Genomic DNA, 24,331 nt, shown 5'->3' with positions numbered 1-24,331 from the left:
TTCCTGGATGGTTGGCAGAAGTTGCTCTCGGAGGATGTGTTGGTACCAATCTTTATTCATGGCTGTGTTCTTAGGCAAAATTGTGAGTGAGCCCACTCCCTTGGCTGAGAAGCAACCCCACACATGAATGGTCTCAGGATGCTTTACTGTTGGCATGACACAGGACTGATGGTAGCGCTCACCTTGTCTTCTCCGGACAAGCTTTTTTCCCCAAACAATCCCTGAATGCCCTGAAGCCTTCTTCACAACAATTGAACTGCTCTCCTTAAAGTTCTTGATGATCCGATAAATGGTTAATTTAGGAGCAATCTTACTTGCAGCAATATCCTTGCCTGTGAAGCCCTTTTTGTGCAAAGCAATGATGACGGTGTTTCCTTGCAGGTAACCATGGTTGACAGAGGAAGAACAATGATTCCAAGCACCACCCTCCTTTTGAAGCTTCCAGTCTGTTATTCGAACTCAATCAGCATGACAGAGTGATCTCCAGCCTTGTCCTCGTCAACACTCACACCTGTGTTAACGAGAGAATCACTGACATGATGTCAGCTGGTCCTTTTGTGGCAGGGCTGAAATGCAGTGGAAATGTTTTTTTGGGATTCAGTTAATTTGCATGGCAAAGAGGGACTTTGCAAATTAATTGCAATTCATCTGATCACTCTTCATAACATTCTGGAGTACATGCAAATTGCCATCATACAAACTGAGGCAGCAGACTTTGTGAAAATTAATATTTGTGTCATTCTCAAAACTTTTGGCCACGACTGTATGTGATGAGTGTGAAAGTTTGTGTGTGTGTGTGTGTGTGTGTGTGTGTTGGGGTGTCAGTTTAAGTATGCGTGAGTGTGTGTGTGTGGGGGGGGGGGGGGGTAGAGTCCAGTGTGTTGGGCGGGTAGAGTCCAGTGTTAGCAGTCTTATTTAGCAGTCTTATTTAGCAGTCTTGTTTAGCAGTCTTATTTAGCAGTCTTATTTAGCAGTCTTGTTTAGCAGTCTTACGGCTTAGCAGTCTTATGGCTTAGCAGTCTTACGGCTTGGGGGTTTGTTATTAACTGACTTGCCTAGTTAAATAAAGGTAAACATTTTTTTTAAAAAGCTTCTGATATGATTAATGCTTCTATCCAAACACATCAGGACAGAAATAGACAGACAGTAGATCCTTGTTATGGTCCCTCCTGACAGCTACTTCTCTGGTTTACAGGATCAATCATAATGTCATCCATATAGCCCCCAGAGAAACAGATCATAATGTCATCCATATAGCCCCCAGAGAAACAGATCATAATGTCATCCATATAGCCCCCAGAGAAACAGATCATAATGTCATCCATATAGCCCCCAGAGAAACAGATCATAATGTCATCCATATAGCCCCCAGAGAAACAGATCATAATGTCATCCATATAGCCCCCAGAGAAACAGATCATAATGTCATCCATATAGCCCCCAGAGAAACAGATCATAATGTCATCCATATAGCCCCCAGAGAAACAGATCATAATGTCATCCATATAGCCCCCAGAGAAACAGATCATAATGTCATCCATATAGCCCCCAGAGAAACAGATCATAATGTCATCCATATAGCCCCCAGAGAAACAGATCATAATGTCATCCATATAGCCCCCAGAGAAACAGATCATAATGTCATCCATATAGCCCCCAGAGAAACAGATCATAATGTCATCCATATAGCCCCCAGAGAAACAGATCATAATGTCATCCATATAGCCCCCAGAGAAACAGATCATAATGTCATCCATATAGCCTCCAGAGAAACAGATCATAATGTCATCCATATAGCCCCCAGAGAAACAGATCATAATGTCATCCATATAGCCCCCAGAGAAACAGATCATAATGTCATCCATATAGCCCCCAGAGAAACAGATCATATAGCCTCCATAGAAACAGATCATATAGCCTCCATAGAAACAGATCATATAGCCTCCAGAGAAACAGATCATATAGCCTCCATAGAAACAGATCATATAGCCTCCAGAGAAACAGATCATATAGCCTCCATAGAAACAGATCATATAGCCTCCAGAGAAACAGATCATATAGCCCCCATAGAAACAGATCATATAGCCTCCATAGAAACAGATCATATAGCCTCCAGAGAAACAGATCATATAGCCTCCAGAGAAACAGATCATATAGCCTCCAGAGAAACAGATCATATAGCCTCCATAGAAACAGATCATACAGCCTCCATAGAAACAGATCATATAGCCTCCAGAGAAACAGATCATATAGCCTCCAGAGGAACAGATCATATAGCCTCCAGAGAAACAGATCATATAGCCTCCATAGAAACAGATCATATAGCCTCCATAGAAACAGATCATATAGCCTCCATAGAAACAGATCATATAGCCTCCAGAGGAACAGATCATATAGCCTCCAGAGAAACAGATCATAATGTCATCCATATAGCCCCCATAGAAACAGATCATAATGTCATCCATATAGCGCCCATTGAAACAGATCATATAGCCCCCATAGAAACAGATCATATAGCCCCCATAGAAACAGATCATAATGTCATCCATATAGCCCCCATAGAAACAGATCATAATGTCATCCATATAGCCCCCATAGAAACAGATCATATAGCCCCCATAGAAACAGATCATAATGTCATCCATATAGCCCCCATAGAAACAGATCATATAGCCTCCAGAGAAACAGATCATATAGCCTCCAGAGAAACAGATCATATAGCCTCCAGAGAAACAAATCATGTCATCCATATAGCCCCCAGAGAAACAGATCATAATGTCATCCATATAGCCCCCATAGAAACAGATCATGTTGTCATACATATAGCCTCCAGAGAAACAGATATATTGTCATCCATATAGCCTCTGGAGAAACAGCCATTTCAACACCATATGTTCCTGATAGTACAAACAGAGCTATGTATTTTTGTTGTCAATATGAGGGGGAGTGTTTTGACTACTGTCACGGCTGTCGTAAGGAGAAGCAGACCAAAGTGCAGCGTGTGTGTCGTTCCACATATTTTTATTAACACTGTGAAACTATGCAATACATAAACATGAACTAAAGAACAAAACAACAAACCGTGACGCAGAGGTGAAACATACACTAACTCAAAAAACAATCTCCCACAAACCCAGGTGGGGAAAAAAAACCTACTTAAGTATGATCTCCAATTAGAGACAACGAGGACCAGCTGCCTCTAATTGGAGATCATCCCAAACAAAACCCCAACATAGAAATACAAAACTAGAACCTGACAACATAGAAATAGAAAACATAGAAAGAACCCCCCCCCGTCACGCCCTGACCTACTAAAATAACATCTTTCTATGGTCAGGACGTGACAACTACGTACCACTTTGGCGTGGTGGGCATTCATCGGGTCAGTACATACCACTTTGGCGTGGTGGGCATTCATCGGGTCAGTACATACCACTTTGGCGTGGTGGGCATTCATCGGGTCAGTACATACCACTTTGGCGTGGTGGGCATTCATCGGGTCAGTACGTACCACTTTGGCGTGGTGGGCATTCATCGGGTCAGCATATTGTAGCAGGGCCTGGAACTGGTTGTTCTTGGTGAATGTGATGATCTTCAGGACTGTCCCGAACTTAGAGAAGATCTATGGAGACAAAAGAAAAAACCCAGTTCATATGAACATGTCTCTTAGGCTAATTAGCACCATACATTCATTTCATAGAGGAGTATTACTCCAAAACTCGGATGAGAAGAATTTCCCCCTTACTATGTGAAGGGGGAAAGAGGTTAGAGGTTAGAGATCAGAGGTCAGGGTTACCTGGTGCAGCACCTCCAGTGATAGAGGTTAGAGGTCAGGGTTACCTGGTGCAGCACCTCCAGTGATACAGGGTAGAAGAGGTTTTCTACGATGATGCGCAGCACGGGGCTCTGTCCTGGCATCATGGTTCCATCACCCACAGATGCTGAACCACCCAACGCCACTGCATTGACTGCCTGCAAAGCTGCCTGAACTCTCTGTTAGGGGGAGGAGGAGAGGGGGAAGAGAGGGAGGAGAGGAGAGGGGGGAGAGAGAGGGGAGAGGAGAGGGGGGAGAGGGAGGAGAGGGGGAAGAGAGAGGGGAGAGGAGAGGGGGGAGAGAGAGTGGAGAGGAGAGGGGAGAGAGAGGGAGGAGAGCGGGAAGAGAGAGTGGAGAGGAGAGGGGAGAGGAGAGGGGGGAGAGGGAGGAGAGGGGGAAGAGAGAGGGGAGAGGAGAGGGGGGAGAGAGGGAGGAGAGGAGGAAGAGAGAGGGGAGAGGAGAGGGGGAGGGAGGGAGGAGAGGTGGAAGCGAGAGAGGAGAGAAGGAAGTCAATGATTTATGCAAGGCCACCCATCTACACATTGCAATCCATAATACAGTGTAAATTACAATACAAAATATAAATCAAATTGTCTGTGTGTCTCTTCAAGTCAAGTCTTGTGCACAAGGCCACTCACCTACATAATAAAGTGTAAATTACAATACAAAATATATATCAAATTGCCTCCACACACAGAGACGCGTACAAAGCTCTCCCTCGCCCTCCAATTGGTAAATTTGACCACAACTCTATCCTCCTGATTCCTGCTTACAAGCAAAAATTAAAGCAGGAAGCACCAGTGACTCAGTCTTTAAAAAAGTGGTCAGATGAAGCAGATGTTAAACTACAGGAAAGTTTTGCTAGCACAGACTGGAACATGTTCCGGGATTTTCCGATGGCATTGAGGAGTTCCCCACATCAGTCACTGGCTTTATCAATAAGTGCATTGAGGACGTCGTCCCCTCAGTGACTGTACGTACATACCCCAACCAGAAGCCATGGATTACAGGCAACATTCGCACTGAGCTAAAGGGTAGAGCTGCCGCTTTCAAGGTGCGGGACTCTAACCTGGAAGCTTACAAGAAATCCCGCTATGCCTTGCGACGAACCATCAAACAGGCAAAGCGTCAATACAGGGCTAAGATCGATTCATACTACACCGGCTCTGACGCTCGTCAGATGAGGCAGGGCTTGCAAACTATTACAGACTACAAAGGGAAGCACAGCCGAGAGCTGCCCAGTGACACGAGACTACCAGACGAGCTAAATCACTTCTATGCTCGCTTCGAGGCAAGCAGCACTGAGGCATGCATGAGAGCATCAGCTGTTCCGGACGACTGTGTGATCACGCTCTCCGTAGCCGATGTGAGTAAGACCTTTAAACAGGTCAACATTCACAAGGCTGCGGGGCCAGACGGATTACCAGGACATGTGGTCCGGGCATGTGCTGACCTACTGGCAGGTGTCTTCACTGACATTTTCAACATGTCCCTGATTGAGTCTATAATACCAACGTGCTTCAAGCAGACCACCATAGTCCCTGTGCCCAAGAACGCAGAGGCAACCTGACTAAATGACTACAGACCCTATAGCACTCACATCCGTAGCCATGAAGTGCTTTGAAAGGCTGGTCATGGCTCACATCAACACCATTATCCCAGAAACCCTGGACCCACTCCAATTTGCATACCGCCCAAACAGATCCACAGATGATGCAATCTCTATTGCACTCCACACTGCCCTTTCCCACCTGGACAAAAGGAACACCTATGTGAGAATGCTATTCATTGACTACAGCTCAGAGTTCAACACCATAGAGCCCTCAAAGCTCATCACTAAGCTAAGGATCCTGGGACTAAACACCTCCCTCTGCAACTGGATCCTGGACTTCCTGACGGGCCGTCCCCCAGGTGGTGAGGGTAGGTAGCAACACATCCGCCACGCTGATCCTCAACACTGGAGCTCCCCAGGGGTGCGTGCTCAGTCCCCTCGTGTACTCCCTGTTCACCCACGACGGACTATACATCCATGTACATACTACCTCAATCAGCCTGACTAACCGGTGTCTATATATAGCCTCTCTACTGTATATAGCCTCTCTACTGTATATAGCCTCTCTACTGTATATAGCCTCTCTACTGTATGTAGCCTCTCTACTGTATGTAGCCTCTCTACTGTATGTAGCCTCGCTACTGTATGTAGCCTCGCTACTGTATGTAGCCTCGCTACTGTTATTTTCAAATGTCTTTTTACTGTTGTTTTATTTCTTTACTTACCTACACACACACCTTTTTTTTTTCGCACTATTGGTTAGAGCCTGTAAGTCAGCATTTCACTGTAAGGTCTACACCTGTTGTATTCGGCCCACGTGACAAATACACTTTGATTTGATTTGATTTGTGCACAAAGCCACCCATCTACACAATAAAGTGTAAATTACAACACAAAATATATTAAATTGTCTGTGTGTCTCTTCAAGTCAAGGCTTGTGCACAAGACCACTCACCTACATAATAAAGTGTAAATTACAACACAAACATGACTGTGTTTCTTCAGTCTTGTTCTGTGCAGTAAGGTGTTATTTTATCTGGTTTTATTGCTCTCTTGAGTTACCTGGGGTGGCAGAGAGTTATGTAGTCATGACTCTATTTAATACTGTGCATTTCCCAGCCTCTGTTCTGGACCTGGGGACTGTGAAGAGACCTCTGGTTGCATGTCTTGTGTTGCCACAATCAACAGCCTGATCGACTCTATGAGAAGCAGATGTGTCGCGCTGCTATGAGGCAAATGGTGGTCACCCCAGATACTGACTGGTTTTCTGATGCATATCTGTGTTCCCAGTCATGTGAAATCCATAGATTATGGCCTAATTTATTTATTTAAAAAGACCGATTTTCTTACATGAACTGCAAATTATAGTTTTGATCCATATACATGTGGTGGACTGAGGCCCTGATTGGCCAGGCTTTATGATACTCACTCCCTGATTGGTCAGGTTGTAATGTACATACAGTGGATTCAGTCTATGATTGGTCAGGTTGGACTGTACTCAGCCCCTGATTGGTCAGGTTGGACTGTACTCAGCCCCTGATTGGTCAGGTTGGACTGTACTCAGCCCCTGATTGGTCAGGTTGGACTGTACTCAGCCCCTGATTGGTCAGGTTGGACTGTACTCAGCCCCTGATTGGTCAGGTTGGACTGTACTCAGCCCCTGATTGGTCAGGTTGAACTGTACTCAGCCCCTGATTGGTCAGGTTGGACTGTACTCACCCCCTGATTGGGTAGGTTGTCTGTCTTGAGTTCGCGGTGGTTGGAGTACTGGATGTAGACTGGCTGGTTGCGGACGTGAGGTGTTGCTGTGGTGTAGTAGTTCACCATGGTGATCGCTGCCTCCTCTGAAGCCATTTCTATAAAAGCCTGGTTCGTTAGGGAGGGAACAACAAAGACACTTACGTCAGACACGTATGCTTGTACAAGACAAAGCTACAGTGAAATTTATGTATATTAGTACCAATAGAAATTTAGTCCGGGATTCAATCCGATCGCGATTTGGACAATGCGCCATTGAAAGGTCATTTACGTTTGCGCCGTCATATGCAGCCTTTACCGTGAATGTGGGAACCTTTAACCTTTTACTGCCAAGGGTTAAATCAGGGTGACACAGAGTGTTTCTTCTGTAGTCTTAAATAAATCTACTTTGTAACAGAAGTAAACACCTCACACACACAGTTATGGGTTTAAAATAAAGAAGAACCCTGTACAATATCAGATATAGAGTTGGAATGTATTACATTTTGAGTTTGCATCCCAATATTACACTTTATAAACATCACAGAAGACTGACATTTTGAACCCAGAGACCTGAAAATAGCTGTGCAGCGACGCTCCCCATCCAACTGACAGAGCTTGAGAGGATCTGCAGAGAAGAATGGGAGAAACTCCCCAAATACAGGTGTGCCAAGCTTGTAGCGTCATACCCAAGAAGACTCGAGACTGTAATCGCTGCCAAAGATGCTTCAACAAAGTATTGAGTAAAGGGTCTGAATATTTATGAAAATAATGTATTTCAGTTTTTTTATTTTTTATAAATTAGCTAAAATTTCTAAAAACTTTTTCGCTTTGTCGTTATGGGGTATTGTGATGTCATTATGGGGTATTGTGATGTCATTATGGGGTATTGTGATGTCATTATGGGGTATTGTGTGTAGATTAACGAGAAAATAAAACAAAATGTAATCAATTGTAGAATAAGTCTGTAATTTACATTTACATTTAAGTCATTTAGCATACGCTCTTGTCCAGAGCGACTTACAAATGTAACAAAATGTGGAAAAGGTCAAGGGGTCTGAATACTTTCCGAATGCAATGCCTATTTCTTTTTATTTATTTAAGATTTTGCATAACCACACATCACTTGCTCTATGCAGAAAAATTATGTACTGACATTTTGTATTTTTTATTAATCACACAAAGTCAAAGAACTACAAATCCTATACAGCCTATTCCAGCCCGCGCTGCAACACTGCCTGGCTGCGGGCTGTGCGCACGTGAAGAGCTGAGTGAAAGAATTTTAGAAGCGGTGCGCACAGGCATAAAAGTTGGTCTAATTTACTTGAAACTAAAGTCTACTGAAGTTAAGACTTTTTTTCTTGTGTTTCTTGGTTATTTCCATCGTTTTGTTCACAAGCTAGGTTGTTTTTCTATGTTTGAGTTTCAACTGCTAAGGAAGAGAAGACAACGCTTCCACCAAAGATGTGTATAACTAAACCAAGATAGACCACAGCCCGTCGTTTCAAACGGGGAACAAATGAGTCACAGTGGGCAGAACAAGCAAGGAGGTGGGCAGAGCCAAGCACAAGCTAGCGAGATCCTATTGGCGCGTTGTAGCAGATATTTGCATATTTCCGTTAGGGAACACCTACTTTGTGAAGTGTGCGCATACAATAACTCAATTCGACTTTGCTCTCCTTCTAAACAATACCATTTTTTTTTTACTTTAAAAAAGGGTCAAGTCTACAAAAGTTAGACCACTCTGTTCGTAACATATTCTAGTTTTGGGAACAGAAAACTGTATTGAGATCAAATGTTTTATCAATGAGAAAAGTAGCAGAATGCCGGCCAAAATCTATCTCGTTCCATCTTCTCCCTGCCGGATACTTGGCTTCCTCTCACTACCATATTTGGTAGTGAGTGGAAATACCAAGGGGATGCTTCACATTTACACATCCAGTGAAATATCTGTCTCACTGTTCTATATGTGCTTCTACCAATCAGACTCAATCTCACAGGCACAAACAGAACTTGAGTCGCGTTACCGCGGTAACCCCCTGCCCTTAAAGGCAGGTAAAAATGTTTGTCTCATCTGTGATATTTAGGTTAGACTCAGGTCACAGAAAATGAAATTAAACAATATACCACATTACTTCTTACTACTAATACACAGCAGGTAGCGTAGTGGTTAGAGCGTTGGACTAGTAACCGAAAAGATGCAAGATCGAATCCCTGAGCTGTCATTGAAAATAAGTTTTTTTCTAAACTAACTTGCCTAGTTAAATAAAGGTAAAAATATTGTTAAAGAAACATTACAAAGCATGCTCATAATTTTTTGTGTTTTGTTGGTGTAATTGTTACGGGGAAAAAATATGCCACAGTGTCTGGTGGACCAAAAAGTTACTTTTATTTCCTGCCTGTCACTCAGTCGGAGCCTGCAGCACAGAGCAAATATGGATGTTCAGAACTTCTTCCGAAAGAGAGCAGGTTGATCAGGTTGAGCACGAGCAGGAAGTAGTGAATGAGAAGGCACGAGCAGGAAGTAGTGAATGAGAAGGCACGAGCAGGAAGTAGTGAATGGGAAGGCACGAGCAGGAAGTAGTGAATGAGAAGGCACGAGCAGGAAGTAGTGAATGGGAAGGCACGAGCAGGAAGTAGTGAATGAGAAGGCACGAGCAGGAAGTAGTGAATGAGAAGGCACGAGCAGGAAGTAGTGAATGAGAAGGCACGAGCAGGAAGTAGTGAATGGGAAGGCACGAGCAGGAAGTAGTGAATGAGAGGGCAGGAGCAGGAAGTAGTGAATGAGAAGGCACGAGCAGGAAGTAGTGAATGGGAAGGCACGAGCAGGAAGTAGTGAATGAGAGGGCAGAGCAGCCAGAAAGTCAAAGTGCAGCAGAGTTAGCCACAGGTTTGTGCAGGGTTGGTGGTAGCTAACTAGTTAGTCTCCCTCAGCATAAGGGTTGGTGGTAGCTAACTAGCTAGTCTCCTCAGCATAAGGGTTGGTGGTAGCTAACTAGTTAGTCTCAGCATAAGGGTTGGTGGTAGCTAACTAGTTAGTCTACTCAGCATAAGGGTTAGTGGTAGCTAACTAGTTAGTCTCCCTCAGCATAAGGTTTGGTGGTAGCTAACTAGCTAGTCTCCCTCAGCATAAGGGTTGGTGGTAGCTAACTAGTTAGTCTCCTCAGCATAAGGGTTGGTGGTAGCTAACTAGTTAGTCTCCTCAGCATAAGGGTTAGTGGTAGCTAACTAGTTAGTCTCCCTCAGCATAAGGTTTGGTGGTAGCTAACTAGTTAGTCTCCTCAGCATAAGGGTTAGTGGTAGCTAACTAGTTAGTCTCCCTCAGCATAAGGTTTGGTGGTAGCTAACTAGCTAGTCTCCATAAGCATAAAGGTTGGTGGTAGCTAACTAGTTAGTCTCCCTCAGCATAAGGTTTGGTGGTAGCTAACTAGTTAGTCTCCCTCAGCATAAAGGTTGGTGGTAGCTAATTAGTTAGTCTCCCTCAGCATAAGGGTTGGTGGTAGCTAACTAGCTAGTCTCCCTCAGCATAAGGATTGGCTAATGCTAATAAGCTAGCGTTAGCACTCTGCATTCTTAAGCTACTGGGTGTCAGTCAGTGTTATTTAATAATATATTTAGTGAATGGGCAAGCTAAGGATGTTGATATAAGTCATTATATTAGGAAAATCTGTTTACTTCCAGCAAGTGTATTTGATGGGTTTTGGTTCTGTAGCTATCTTGGCAAGCTAGCCACTTTGGTAGCTACTGGCTTGCTAGCTAGCTGAGACCGAAGAGATGAGAGAACGTTTTTTTCCTGACTGAAGCACATATCCCCTTATAAGTTTACAGCCAAAAGGGATATTTGCTAATAAGTTCAGTGACCATTGTCCCTGTTGCCTGCATAAGAAATGGGAAGATACCTAAATCTTGCTCACGTATTATTACCTTTACCAGCAGAGGATTCCCCCTTTGATCTATAAGCCCCTCAATGTCTTCAAATCCTAGAAACACCCATAGTTACAATGTTATAAATGTTAACATCTACAATGCCATTTTGTTTTCATTCATTCCAATGCAAGTTTTGCACCTTTAAGAGACAAAACTATGGGGAAATTAAACTTGCATTTGTCACGTCCTGACCATAGAAAGCTTTTATTTTTTCTATGGTAGAGTAGGCCAGGGTGTGACAGATGGTTTTGTCTAGTTTATTTATGTCTATGTTGGTTCTAGTTTCTTTTTTCTATGTTGGGTTTTTTGTCTAGTTTATGTATTTCTATGTGCGGTTCTAGGTTTTGTATTTCTATGTTTTTTTGGGGGGGGGAAGATCTCCAATTAGAGGCAGCTGGTCATCGTTGTCTCTAATTGGGGATCATATTTAAGTTGTTGTTTTTCCCACTAGGTTTTGTGGGAGATTATTTTGAGTAAGTGTATGTTGCACCTCTTCGTCACGGTTTGTTGTTTTGTTTATTAGTTTATTTGTATGTCTTGCATAGTTTCACAGCTTAAATAAAATGTGGAACGATACACACGCTGCGCCTTGGTCATCCTCATTCCGACGAACGACGTGACAGTGTTGTACTAAATAAGACTCATTCTCAGCTAAACTGACATATTATGCTGGGAGCCCACTGCATCCCTTTTTGATACCTAATAGAACCAATCAAGCCAGACAAATTGGACAGGATAATTTATGTATCAGAGTATTTAGTAAATGGAGTCTTTCTATTCTTGTGTAAATATCACATTTCCATTTGAATGTGAAAGGGTCCTTGAGCAGAATGTGGGGACGCAGGGGGGAGGCAGGAAGAGGCAGGTGAGGAAGGGAGAGACAGGGAGAGGCAGGGGGAGAACAAGTAAAGGTAGAGGAAGGAAGGGGGAGGCAGGGTGAGAACAAGTGAAAGCAGGGGAAGGTAGAGAAAGACAGGGGGGTAGAGGAAGGAAGGGGGAGACGGGGAGAGGCGGGGTGGAGAACAAGTGAAGGTAGAGGAAGGCAGGGGGAGGTAGAGGAAGGCAGGGGGAGACAGGGAGAGGCAGGGAAAGGCAGGGGGAGACGGGGGGAGGTAGAGGAAGGCAGGGGGAGACAGGGAGAGGCAGGGAGAGGCAGGGGGAAGTAGAGGAAGACAGGGGGAGGTAGTGGAAGGCAGGGGGAGACAGGGAGAGGCAGGGAGAGGCAGGGAGAGGCAGGGAGAGACAGGGAGAGGCAGGGAGAGGCAGGGGGAAGTAGAGGAAGACAGGGGGAGGTAGTGGAAGGCAGGGGGAGACAGGGAGAGGCAGGGAGAGACAGGGAGAGGCAGGGAGAGGCAGGGAGAGACAGGGAGAGGCAGGGTGAGGTAGAGGAAGGCAGGGGGAGACGGGCAGAGGCAGGGAGAGGCAGGTGGAGAACAAGTGGAGGTAGAGGAAGACCAGGCCTCCAATTCACAAAGACCTTGATGTACTTAAAAGGACAAACCCTCCAACCCCGTCCCTGTAACCTGGTCAAAATGACTGCACTACATAGGGCCTATATGTTGCACTACTTGGGACGCAGACTGTTCTTACCTGATTTTTCCCTTTGAGCATCAACAGGTTAGTGACTCTACCGAAGGGGACTCCTAGAGAGATGAGCTCAGCCTCAGACACCTCGATGGGAACCTTGCGGACGTGGAGGACTCGGGAAGGACCACAGGGAGAACGATCTCCTTTAAACTGTCTGCTATCGTTGCCATTAGCTGTAGGATGGGAGAGAGGGGGTAGAGGGGGAAGAGCAGAGAGAGAAGGAAAGAGACAGAGGGAGGGGAAGAGAGAGAGAGAGAGCGAGAGAGAGAGAGCAGGGAGAGAGAGAGGAAGAGAGAGAGGACGAGAGAGAGAGGAAGAGAGAGGAAGAGAGAGAGAGAGAGAGAGAGAGAGAGAGAGGAAGAGAGAGAGAGGAAGAGAGAGGAAGAGAGAGGGAGAGAGAGAGAGAGAGAGAGAGAAAGAGAGAGAGAGAGAGAGAGAGAACAGCAGTCAGTAAAGTCATAGTTTAACCCCTTCTGGAAATGAGGATACAGTCTGAGGGTTAGGGTCTGAGGTTAAGGAAATGATTAATTAGTCACCGAACGGAAAACAGGGACTGAACCTGGGAGGGACTACCAGAACCTGATCAATAACAAACGCTGGTTTTGTCTCTCCATTGCACAACGTTTTGCTATGTTGTGCCATATTGAATATGACCCAGTTGATTGTGGGTCATCAATAATGACAGAACTTGACAGAACACATACACAGTTTCCAGAATGTGGATCAACCAAGCGGTGTTCCTTAACATTGTGTGTTATGCAGCCTGGTCAGCCAAGCAGTGCTCCTATGGAAGCCTTGTCATTGTTCCTCTAAACAAACAGGAACATTCCCAGCATAAGGCATGCAAACTATGGACACACCCACCCTGTCTACCATCCTTCTTCCATTAAATCACACAGAGAAACAGGGAGACAGAGAGACAGGGAGACAGAGAGGAACAGGGAGACAGAGAGGAACAGGGAGACAGAGAGGAACAGGGAGACAGAGAGAAACAGGGAGACAGAGAGAAACAGGGAGACAGAGAGAAACAGGGAGACAGAGAGGAACAGGGAGACAGAGAGAAACAGGGAGAGAAACAGGGAGACAGAGAGGAACAGGGAGACAGAGAGGAACAGGGAGACAGAGAGACACAGGGAGACAGAGAGAAACAGGGAGACAGAGAAACAGAGAGACAGAGAGAAACAGGGAGACAGAGAGAAACAGGGAGACAGAGAGAAACAGGGAGACAGAGAGAAACAGGGAGACAGAGAGAAACAGGGAATCAGAGAGAAACAGGGAGACAGAGAGAAACAGGGAGAGAAACAGGGAGACAGAGAGACACAGGGAGACAGAGAGAAACAGGGAGACAGAGAAACAGGGAGACAGAGAAACAGGGAGACAGAGAAACAGGGAGACAGAGAAACAGGGAGACAGAGAGAAACAGGGAGACAGAGAGAAACAGGGAGACAGAGAGACAGAGAGACAGAGAGAAACAGGGAGACAGAGAAACAGGGAGACAGAGAGACACAGGGAGACAGAGAAACAGGGAGACAGAGAGAGACAGAGAGACAGAGAGACACAGGGAGACAGAGAGAAACAGAGAGACAGAGAGAAACAGGGAGACAGAGAGAAACAGGGAGACAGAGAGGAACAGAGAGACAGAGAGAAACAGGGAGACAGAGAGGAACAGGGAGACAGAGAGAAACAGAGAGACAGAGAGAAACAGGGAGACAGAGAGAAACAGGGAGACAGAGAGACACAGGGAGACAGAGAGAAACAGGGAGACAGAGAAACAGGGAGACAGAGAAACAGGGAGACAGAGAGACACAGGGAGACAGAGAGAAACAGAGAGACAGAGAGACAGGGAGACAGAGAGAAACAGGGAGACAGAGAAACAGGGAGACAGAGAGAAACAGGGAGTAAGAGAGAAACAGGGAGACAGAGAGAAACAGGGAGACAGAGAGAAACAGGGAGACAGAGAGAAACAGGGAGACAGAGAAACAGGGAGACAGAGAGAGACAGGGAGACAGAGAGAAACAGGGAGACAGAGAGACAGAGAGACACAGGGAGACAGAGAAACAGGGAGACAGAGAGAGACAGAGAGACAGAGAGAAACAGGGAGACAGAGAGAAACAGGGAGACAGAGAGAAACAGGGAGACAGAGAGAAACAGGGAGACAGAGAGAAACAGGGAGACAGAGAGAAACAGGGAGACAGAGAGAAACAGGGAGACAGAGAGAAACAGGGAGACAGAGAGAGACAGGGAGACAGAGAGACAGAGAGACACAGGGAGACAGAGAGAAACAGAGAGACAGAGAGAAACAGGGAGACAGAGAGAGACAGGGAGACAGAGAGACAGAGAGACACAGGGAGACAGAGAGAAACAGAGAGACAGAGAGACAGAGAGAAACAGGGAGACAGAGAGAAACAGGGAGACAGAGAGAAACAGGGAGACAGAGAGACAGAGAGACACAGGGAGACAGAGAGAAACAGAGAGACAGAGAGACAGAGAGAAACAGGGAGACAGAGAGAAACAGAGAGACAGAGAGAAACAGGGAGTCAGAGAGAAACAGGGAGACAGAGAGAAACAGGGAGACAGAGAGGAACAGGGAGACAGAGAGAAACAGAGAGACAGAGAGAAACAGGGAGACAGAGAGGAACAGGGAGACAGAGAGAAACAGGGAGAGAAACAGGGAGACAGAGAAACAGGGAGACAGAGAGACTGGGAGACAGAGAGAAACAGGGAGACAGAGAAACAGGGAGACAGAGAGAAACAGGGAGAGAAACAGGGAGACAGAGAAACAGGGAGACAGAGAGAAACAGGGAGAGAAACAGGGAGACAGAGAAACAGGGAGACAGAGAGACAGGGAGACAGAGAGACACAGGGAGACAGAGAGAAACAGGGAGACAGAGAGAAACAGGGAGACAGAGAGGAACAGGGAGACAGAGAGGAACAGGGAGACAGAGAGGAACAGGGAGACAGAGAGAAACAGGGAGACAGAGAGAAACAGGGAGACAGAGAGAAACAGGGAGACAGAGAAACAGGGAGACAGAGAGACACAGGGAGACAGAGAGAAACAGAGAGACAGAGAGACAGGGAGACAGAGAGAAACAGGGAGACAGAGAAACAGGGAGACAGAGAGAAACAGGGAGACAGAGAGAAACAGGGAGACAGAGAGAAACAGGGAGACAGAGAGAAACAGGGAGACAGAGAAACAGGGAGACAGAGAGACACAGGGAGACAGAGAGAAACAGAGAGACAGAGAGACAGGGAGACAGAGAGAAACAGGGAGACAGAGAAACAGGGAGACAGAGAGAAACAGGGAGACAGAGAGAGACAGGGAGACAGAGAGAAACAGGGAGACAGAGAAACAGGGAGACAGAGAGAAACAGAGAGACAGAGAGAAACAGGGAGACAGAGAGAAACAGGGAGACAGAGAAACAGGGAGACAGAGAGGAACAGGGAGACAGAGACACAGGGAGACAGAGAGAAACAGGGAGACAGAGAGACAGAGAGACACAGGGAGACAGAGAAACAGGGAGACAGAGAGAGACAGAGAGACAGAGAGAAACAGGGAGACAGAGAGAAACAGGGAGACAGAGAGACAGAGAGACAGAGAGACACAGGGAGACAGAGAGAAACAGAGAGACAGAGAGACAGAGAGAAACAGGGAGACAGAGAGAAACAGAGAGACAGAGAGAAACAGGGAGACAGAGAGAAACAGGGAGACAGAGAGAAACAGGGAGACAGAGAGGAACAGGGAGACAGAGAGAAACAGGGAGACAGAGAGAAACAGGGAGACAGAGAGACAGGGAGACAGAGAGAAACAGGGAGACAGAGAGAAACAGGGAGACAGAGAGGAACAGGGAGCCAGAGAGAAACAGGGAGAGAAACAGGGAGACAGAGAAACAGGGAGACAGAGAGACAGGGAGACAGAGAGAAACAGGGAGACAGAGAAACAGGGAGACAGAGAGAAACAGGGAGAGAAACAGGGAGACAGAGAAACAGGGAGACAGAGAGAAACAGGGAGAGAAACAGGGAGACAGAGAAACAGGGAGACAGAGAGACAGGGAGACAGAGAGACACAGGGAGACAGAGAGACACAGGGAGACAGAGAGAAACAGGGAGACAGAGACACAGGGAGACAGATGCACCTGGAACCCAAAAAGGTTCTCCCATGGGGGACAGCTGAAGAAACCTTTTGGGAGATAGAAATCCTGGGTGTGCTGTTATACTCCTATTCTGTCTGTATGGATGTTTGGGCCTTCACTGTGGGTGTAGCTGTGTCGTGCCTAATTGCTGCTTCCAGCTATATTATTATTGGTGTTGGTCGTGTCGCTGCCATAAAACGTGGCCTGCTTATCTTCATGATGACAGGATGATGAGTATTTTATTTCCACCACTAGCTGGCTAAATAAGACCGGTCCTTATTGCCTGGGAGGAACTTTGAGACAAGCTGTGTTTTCTAAAATGGGACCTGATGGTCCCTGGTCCAAAGTTTTTATTATTATTATTATTTTTTTAATTTCACCTTCCTTTAACCAGGTAGGCCAGTTCAGAACAAGTTCTCATTTACAACTGTGACCTGGCCAAGATAAACGCAAAGCAGTTCGACACAAACAACAACACAGAGTTACACATGGAATAAAAAAACATACAGTCAATAATACAGTAGGAAAATCTATATACAGCATGTGCAAACGAGGTAGGTAATGTGTAAGGCACTGTGGATAGAAAAGAGTGGCATTTGGGATGTTGTCTGCTCTATTGCTCAGTAACTAGCTTGATTTAGTCTGTTTTTAGATGTTTGCACTTGCTGCTTAGGATGAACTGGTCCCACCCACAGCACCTGGCCTACAGCAGAGCCTGGACCTGCTAGAGCAGTACTGCCAGACCTGGGCCCTGGCAGTAAACCCCCACAGCACCTGGCCTACAGCAGAGCCTGGACCTGCTAGAGCAGTACTGCCAGACCTGGGCCCTGGCAGTAAACCCCCACAGCACCTGGCCTACAGCAGAGCCTGGACCTGCTAGAGCAGTACTGCCAGACCTGGGCCCTGGCAGTAAACCCCCACAGCACCTGGCCTACAGCAGAGCCTGGACCTGCTAGAGCAGTACTGCCAGACCTGGGCCCTGGCAGTAAACCCCCACAGCACCTGGCCTACAGCAGAGCCTGGACCTGCTAGAGCAGTACTGCCAGACCTGGGCCCTGGCAGTAAACCCCCACAGCACCTGGCCTACAGCAGAGCCTGGACCTGCTAGAGCAGTACTGCCAGACCTGGGCCCTGGCAGTAAACCCCCACAGCACCTGGCCTACAGCAGAGCCTGGACCTGCTAGAGCAGTACTGCCAGACCTGGGCCCTGGCAGTAAACCCCCACAGCACCTGGCCTACAGCAGAGCCTGGACCTGCTAGAGCAGTACTGCCAGACCTGGGCCCTGGCAGTAAACCCCCACAGCACCTGGCCTACAGCAGAGCCTGGACCTGCTAGAGCAGTACTGCCAGACCTGGGCCCTGGCAGTAAACCCCCACAGCACCTGGCCTACAGCAGAGCCTGGACCTGCTAGAGCAGTACTGCCAGACCTGGGCCCTGGCAGTAAACCCCCACAGCACCTGGCCTACAGCAGAGCCTGGACCTGCTAGAGCAGTACTGCCAGACCTGGGCCCTGGCAGTAAACCCCCACAGCACCTGGCCTACAGCAGAGCCTGGACCTGCTAGAGCAGTACTGCCAGACCTGGGCCCTGGCAGTAAACCCCCACAGCACCTGGCCTACAGCAGAGCCTGGACCTGCTAGAGCAGTACTGCCAGACCTGGGCCCTGGCAGTAAACCCCCACAGCACCTGGCCTACAGCAGAGCCTGGACCTGCTAGAGCAGTACTGCCAGACCTGGGCCCTGGCAGTAAACCCCCACAGCACCTGGCCTACAGCAGAGCCTGGACCTGCTAGAGCAGTACTGCCAGACCTGGGCCCTGGCAGTAAACCCCCACAGCACCTGGCCTACAGCAGAGCCTGGACCTGCTAGAGCAGTACTGCCAGACCTGGGCCCTGGCAGTAAACCCCCACAGCACCTGGCCTACAGCAGAGCCTGGACCTGCTAGAGCAGTACTGCCAGACCTGGGCCCTGGCAGTAAACCCCCACAGCACCTGGCCTACAGCAGAGCCTGGACCTGCTAGAGCAGTACTGCCAGACCTGGGCCCTGGCAGTAAACCCCCACAGCACCTGGCCTACAGCAGAGCCTGGACCTGCTAGAGCAGTACTGCCAGACCTGGGCCCTGGCAGTAAACCCCCACAGCACCTGGCCTACAGCAGAGCCTGGACCTGCTAGAGCAGTACTGCCAGACCTGGGCCCTGGCAGTAAACCCCCACAGCACCTGGCCTACAGCAGAGCCTGGACCTGCTAGAGCAGTACTGCCAGACCTGGGCCCTGGCAGTAAACCCCCACAGCACCTGGCCTACAGCAGAGCCTGGACCTGCTAGAGCAGTACTGCCAGACCTGGGCCCTGGCAGTAAACCCCCACAGCACCTGGCCTACAGCAGAGCCTGGACCTGCTAGAGCAGTACTGCCAGACCTGGGCCCTGGCAGTAAACCCCCACAGCACCTGGCCTACAGCAGAGCCTGGACCTGCTAGAGCAGTACTGCCAGACCTGGGCCCTGGCAGTAAACCCCCACAGCACCTGGCCTACAGCAGAGCCTGGACCTGCTAGAGCAGTACTGCCAGACCTGGGCCCTGGCAGTAAACCCCCACAGCACCTGGCCTACAGCAGAGCCTGGACCTGCTAGAGCAGTACTGCCAGACCTGGGCCCTGGCAGTAAACCCCCACAGCACCTGGCCTACAGCAGAGCCTGGACCTGCTAGAGCAGTACTGCCAGACCTGGGCCCTGGCAGTAAACCCCCACAGCACCTGGCCTACAGCAGAGCCTGGACCTGCTAGAGCAGTACTGCCAGACCTGGGCCCTGGCAGTAAACCCCCACAGCACCTGGCCTACAGCAGAGCCTGGACCTGCTAGAGCAGTACTGCCAGACCTGGGCCCTGGCAGTAAACCCCCACAGCACCTGGCCTACAGCAGAGCCTGGACCTGCTAGAGCAGTACTGCCAGACCTGGGCCCTGGCAGTAAACCCCCACAGCACCTGGCCTACAGCAGAGCCTGGACCTGCTAGAGCAGTACTGCCAGACCTGGGCCCTGGCAGTAAACCCCCACAGCACCTGGCCTACAGCAGAGCCTGGACCTGCTAGAGCAGTACTGCCAGACCTGGGCCCTGGCAGTAAACCCCCACAGCACCTGGCCTACAGCAGAGCCTGGACCTGCTAGAGCAGTACTGCCAGACCTGGGCCCTGGCAGTAAACCCCCACAGCACCTGGCCTACAGCAGAGCCTGGACCTGCTAGAGCAGTACTGCCAGACCTGGGCCCTGGCAGTAAACCCCCACAGCACCTGGCCTACAGCAGAGCCTGGACCTGCTAGAGCAGTACTGCCAGACCTGGGCCCTGGCAGTAAACCCCCACAGCACCTGGCCTACAGCAGAGCCTGGACCTGCTAGAGCAGTACTGCCAGACCTGGGCCCTGGCAGTAAACCCCCACAGCACCTGGCCTACAGCAGAGCCTGGACCTGCTAGAGCAGTACTGCCAGACCTGGGCCCTGGCAGTAAACCCCCACAGCACCTGGCCTACAGCAGAGCCTGGACCTGCTAGAGCAGTACTGCCAGACCTGGGCCCTGGCAGTAAACCCCCACAGCACCTGGCCTACAGCAGAGCCTGGACCTGCTAGAGCAGTACTGCCAGACCTGGGCCCTGGCAGTAAACCCCCACAGCACCTGGCCTACAGCAGAGCCTGGACCTGCTAGAGCAGTACTGCCAGACCTGGGCCCTGGCAGTAAACCCCCACAGCACCTGGCCTACAGCAGAGCCTGGACCTGCTAGAGCAGTACTGCCAGACCTGGGCCCTGGCAGTAAACCCCCACAGCACCTGGCCTACAGCAGAGCCTGGACCTGCTAGAGCAGTACTGCCAGACCTGGGCCCTGGCAGTAAACCCCCACAGCACCTGGCCTACAGCAGAGCCTGGACCTGCTAGAGCAGTACTGCCAGACCTGGGCCCTGGCAGTAAACCCCCACAGCACCTGGCCTACAGCAGAGCCTGGACCTGCTAGAGCAGTACTGCCAGACCTGGGCCCTGGCAGTAAACCCCCACAGCACCTGGCCTACAGCAGAGCCTGGACCTGCTAGAGCAGTACTGCCAGACCTGGGCCCTGGCAGTAAACCCCCACAGCACCTGGCCTACAGCAGAGCCTGGACCTGCTAGAGCAGTACTGCCAGACCTGGGCCCTGGCAGTAAACCCCCACAGCACCTGGCCTACAGCAGAGCCTGGACCTGCTAGAGCAGTACTGCCAGACCTGGGCCCTGGCAGTAAACCCCCACAGCACCTGGCCTACAGCAGAGCCTGGACCTGCTAGAGCAGTACTGCCAGACCTGGGCCCTGGCAGTAAACCCCCACAGCACCTGGCCTACAGCAGAGCCTGGACCTGCTAGAGCAGTACAGACCTGGGCCCTGGCAGTAAACCCCAAAAAATACTAAAATAATGATTTTCCAGAGAAGATCCAGATCTCAGGGAATTAGACCAAAGTTCTGAATTGGTACAAAATATATAGAGTACTGTACACACTACAATTACTGAGGTTTAAATATATAGAGTACTGTACACACTACAATTACTGAGGTTTAAATATATAGAATACTGTACACACTACAATTACTGAGGTTAAAATATATAGAGTACTGTACACACTACAATTACTGAGGTTTAAATATATAGAATACTGTACACACTACAATTACTGAGGTTAAAATATATATAGTACTGTACACACTACAATTACTGAGGTTTAAATATATAGAGTACTGTACACACTACAATTACTGAGGTTTAAAAATATAGAGTACTGTACACACTACAATTACTGAGGTTTAAAAATAAGCTCAACTGGACACCTTAATGAGGCAGTGAATGAACTGAGAGAGAAAGCACGCAGGACATTCTACGCCATTAAAAAACAAACTCAAATTGAAATACTGATTAAAATTTGGCTAAAACTAATTGAATATGTCATTGAACCAATTGCACTTTATGGCAGCGAGGTGTGGGGTCCACTTGCAAAACAAGATTTCATCAAATGGGACAAACACCCCATTGAAACCCTGCATGCAGAGTTCTGTAAGATTCTCCTACATGTCCAAAGGAAAACTACAAACAATGCATGCAGGGCAGAATTAAGTTTTGGAAACATCTAAAATACAGTGACCCCCTCTCATATCATTACCAGGCCCTGCAATGCCAAGAGCTGAGCAAAGAAAAGAGTCCCCTCATCCAGCTGGTCCTGGGACTGAGTTCATAAACCTGCTCTACTAACACACTGAAGCCTCAGGACCCTCATCCAGCTGGTCCTGGGGCTGAGTTCACAAACCTGTTCTACTAACACACTGAAGCCCCAGGACCCTCATCCAGCTGGTCCTGGGGCTGAGTTCACTAACCTGTTCTACTAACACACTGAAGCCTGAGGACCCTCATCCAGCTGGTCCTGGGGCTGAGTTCACCAACCTGTTCTACTAACACACTGAAGCCTCAGGACCCTCATCCAGCTGGTCCTGGGGCTGAGTTCACTAACCTGTTCTACTAACACACTGAAGCCTCAGGACCCTCATCCAGCTGGTCCTGGGGCTGAGTTCACTAACCTGTTCTACTAACACACTGAAGCCTCAGGACCCTCATCCAGCTGGTCCTGGGGCTGAGTTCACTAACCTGTTCTACTAACACACTGAAGCCTCAGGACCCTCATCCAGCTGGTCCTGGGGCTGAGTTCACTAACCTGTTCTACTAACACACTGAAGCCTCAGGACCCTCATCCAGCTGGTCCTGGGGCTGAGTTTAAAAACCTGTTCTACTAACACACTGAAGCCTCAGGACCCTCATCCAGCTGGTCCTGGGGCTGAGTTCACAAACCTGCTCTACTAACACACTGAAACCTCAGGACCCTCATCCAGCTGGTCCTGGGGCTGAGTTCACTAACCTGTTCTACTAACACACTGAAGCCTCAGGACCCTCATCCAGCTGGTCCTGGGGCTGAGTTCACTAACCTGTTCTACTAACACACTGAAGCCTCAGGACCAGAACATCCAATCAATCAGAATAAACCAATTTACAACACAGTCAAAACAAAACTACAATGCTTATTGGGAAACACAAGCACAAAGCAAAATGCAGTGCTATCTGGCCCTAAATCAACAGTACACCATGGAAAACTATTTGACCATGGTTACTGATCAAAACCTTAGAAAAACCATGACAAAGTACAGGCTCAGTGAGCACAGCCTTGCCATTGAGCAGGGTAGACACAGGAAAACCTGGCTCCCTGTAGAGGAAAGGCTGTGCAACCACTGCACAACAGCAGAACCTGAGACGGAGCTGCATTTCCTGACAAAAAGTCAAAAATATAAAACAATTAGTGCCATTTTCCCAAATTTGAAACCCTTATTCAAGGTTTTAAAGACCTCTCTGATGAGGATAGGCTACCCGTCCTGTTGGGGGAGGACGCAGAGAGCTGTGTGTTGGCAGCGCACTACATTGCTGCCTGCCATAAGTTGAGGGACAGTGTCTGACAGACCAATCAACCTGCACATGTCAGCTGTGTTCGAATATCCATACTAACATACTGTATGCTACATACTAATGAATACCCACACTAACATACTGTATACTACATACTAATGAGTACCCATTCTAACATACTGTATGCTACATACTTAATGAGTATATACTACATACTAATGAATACCCATACTAACATTCTGTATACTACATACTAATGAATACCCATACTAACATTCTGTATACTACATACTAATGAATACCCATACTAACATACTGTATACTACATACTAATGAATACCCATACTAACATTCTGTATACTACATACTAATGAATACCCATACTAACATACTGTACACTACATACTTAATGAGTACCCATTCTAACATACTGTATACTACATACTAATGAGTACCCATACTAACATAGTGTATGCTACATACTTAATGAGTACCCATTCTAACATACTGTATGCTACATACTTAATGAGTACCCATACTAACATAGTGTATGCTACATACTTAATGAGTACTCATTCTAACATTCTGTATACTACATACTTAATGAATACCCATACTAACAAACTGTATCCTACATACTTAATGAATACCCATTCTAACATACTGTATACTACATACTAATGAATACCCATACTAACATACTGTATACTACATACTAATGAGTACCCATACTAACATAGTGTATGCTACATATTTAATGGGTATACATTATGTTATCCAGAGTGTTGGTGACAAAATGTGTTGCTGGCAACAATTTAATTACGCTTTTTTGCTGATGTTAACTGACACAGGCTATACTCAACTGGTGTTAAGTGCTCGTAAATTCATTATTCTGTGCTAAGGTACACTCAGATGAGAGTGCTCTGAAATCGGAGTAGATTGCCTGAGCGAATTTACGAAAGCACTAACGTTAGGTACTGTAATGATATGCTACGTGGTTCGTAAGGACAGCGTAGCTAACGAATTGTCAGCCAACAATACGTGCAGCGTAATGTTATTTGAAAAGAAAGACTTGTTTGAAAAGTCTTTACTTTATTACATTGCTCAACATTTTGTTAACATTTGTCATAATT

General features: G+C 47.7%; 1 pseudogene; it reads right to left on the bottom strand.

Annotated features, from left to right (window-relative positions):
• LOC115148359 (polypyrimidine tract-binding protein 3-like) overlaps window positions 1-24,331 on the bottom strand; it is a 129,477-nt pseudogene that overhangs the window by 41,771 nt on the left and 63,375 nt on the right.

Source organism: Salmo trutta, chromosome 15 (assembly GCF_901001165.1).
Source record: "Salmo trutta chromosome 15, fSalTru1.1, whole genome shotgun sequence".
Taxonomy (NCBI): Eukaryota; Metazoa; Chordata; class Actinopteri; order Salmoniformes; family Salmonidae; genus Salmo; species Salmo trutta.
Note: the sequence above shows the minus strand (reverse complement) of the source record. Positions and strands in the feature narration are given on the sequence as shown.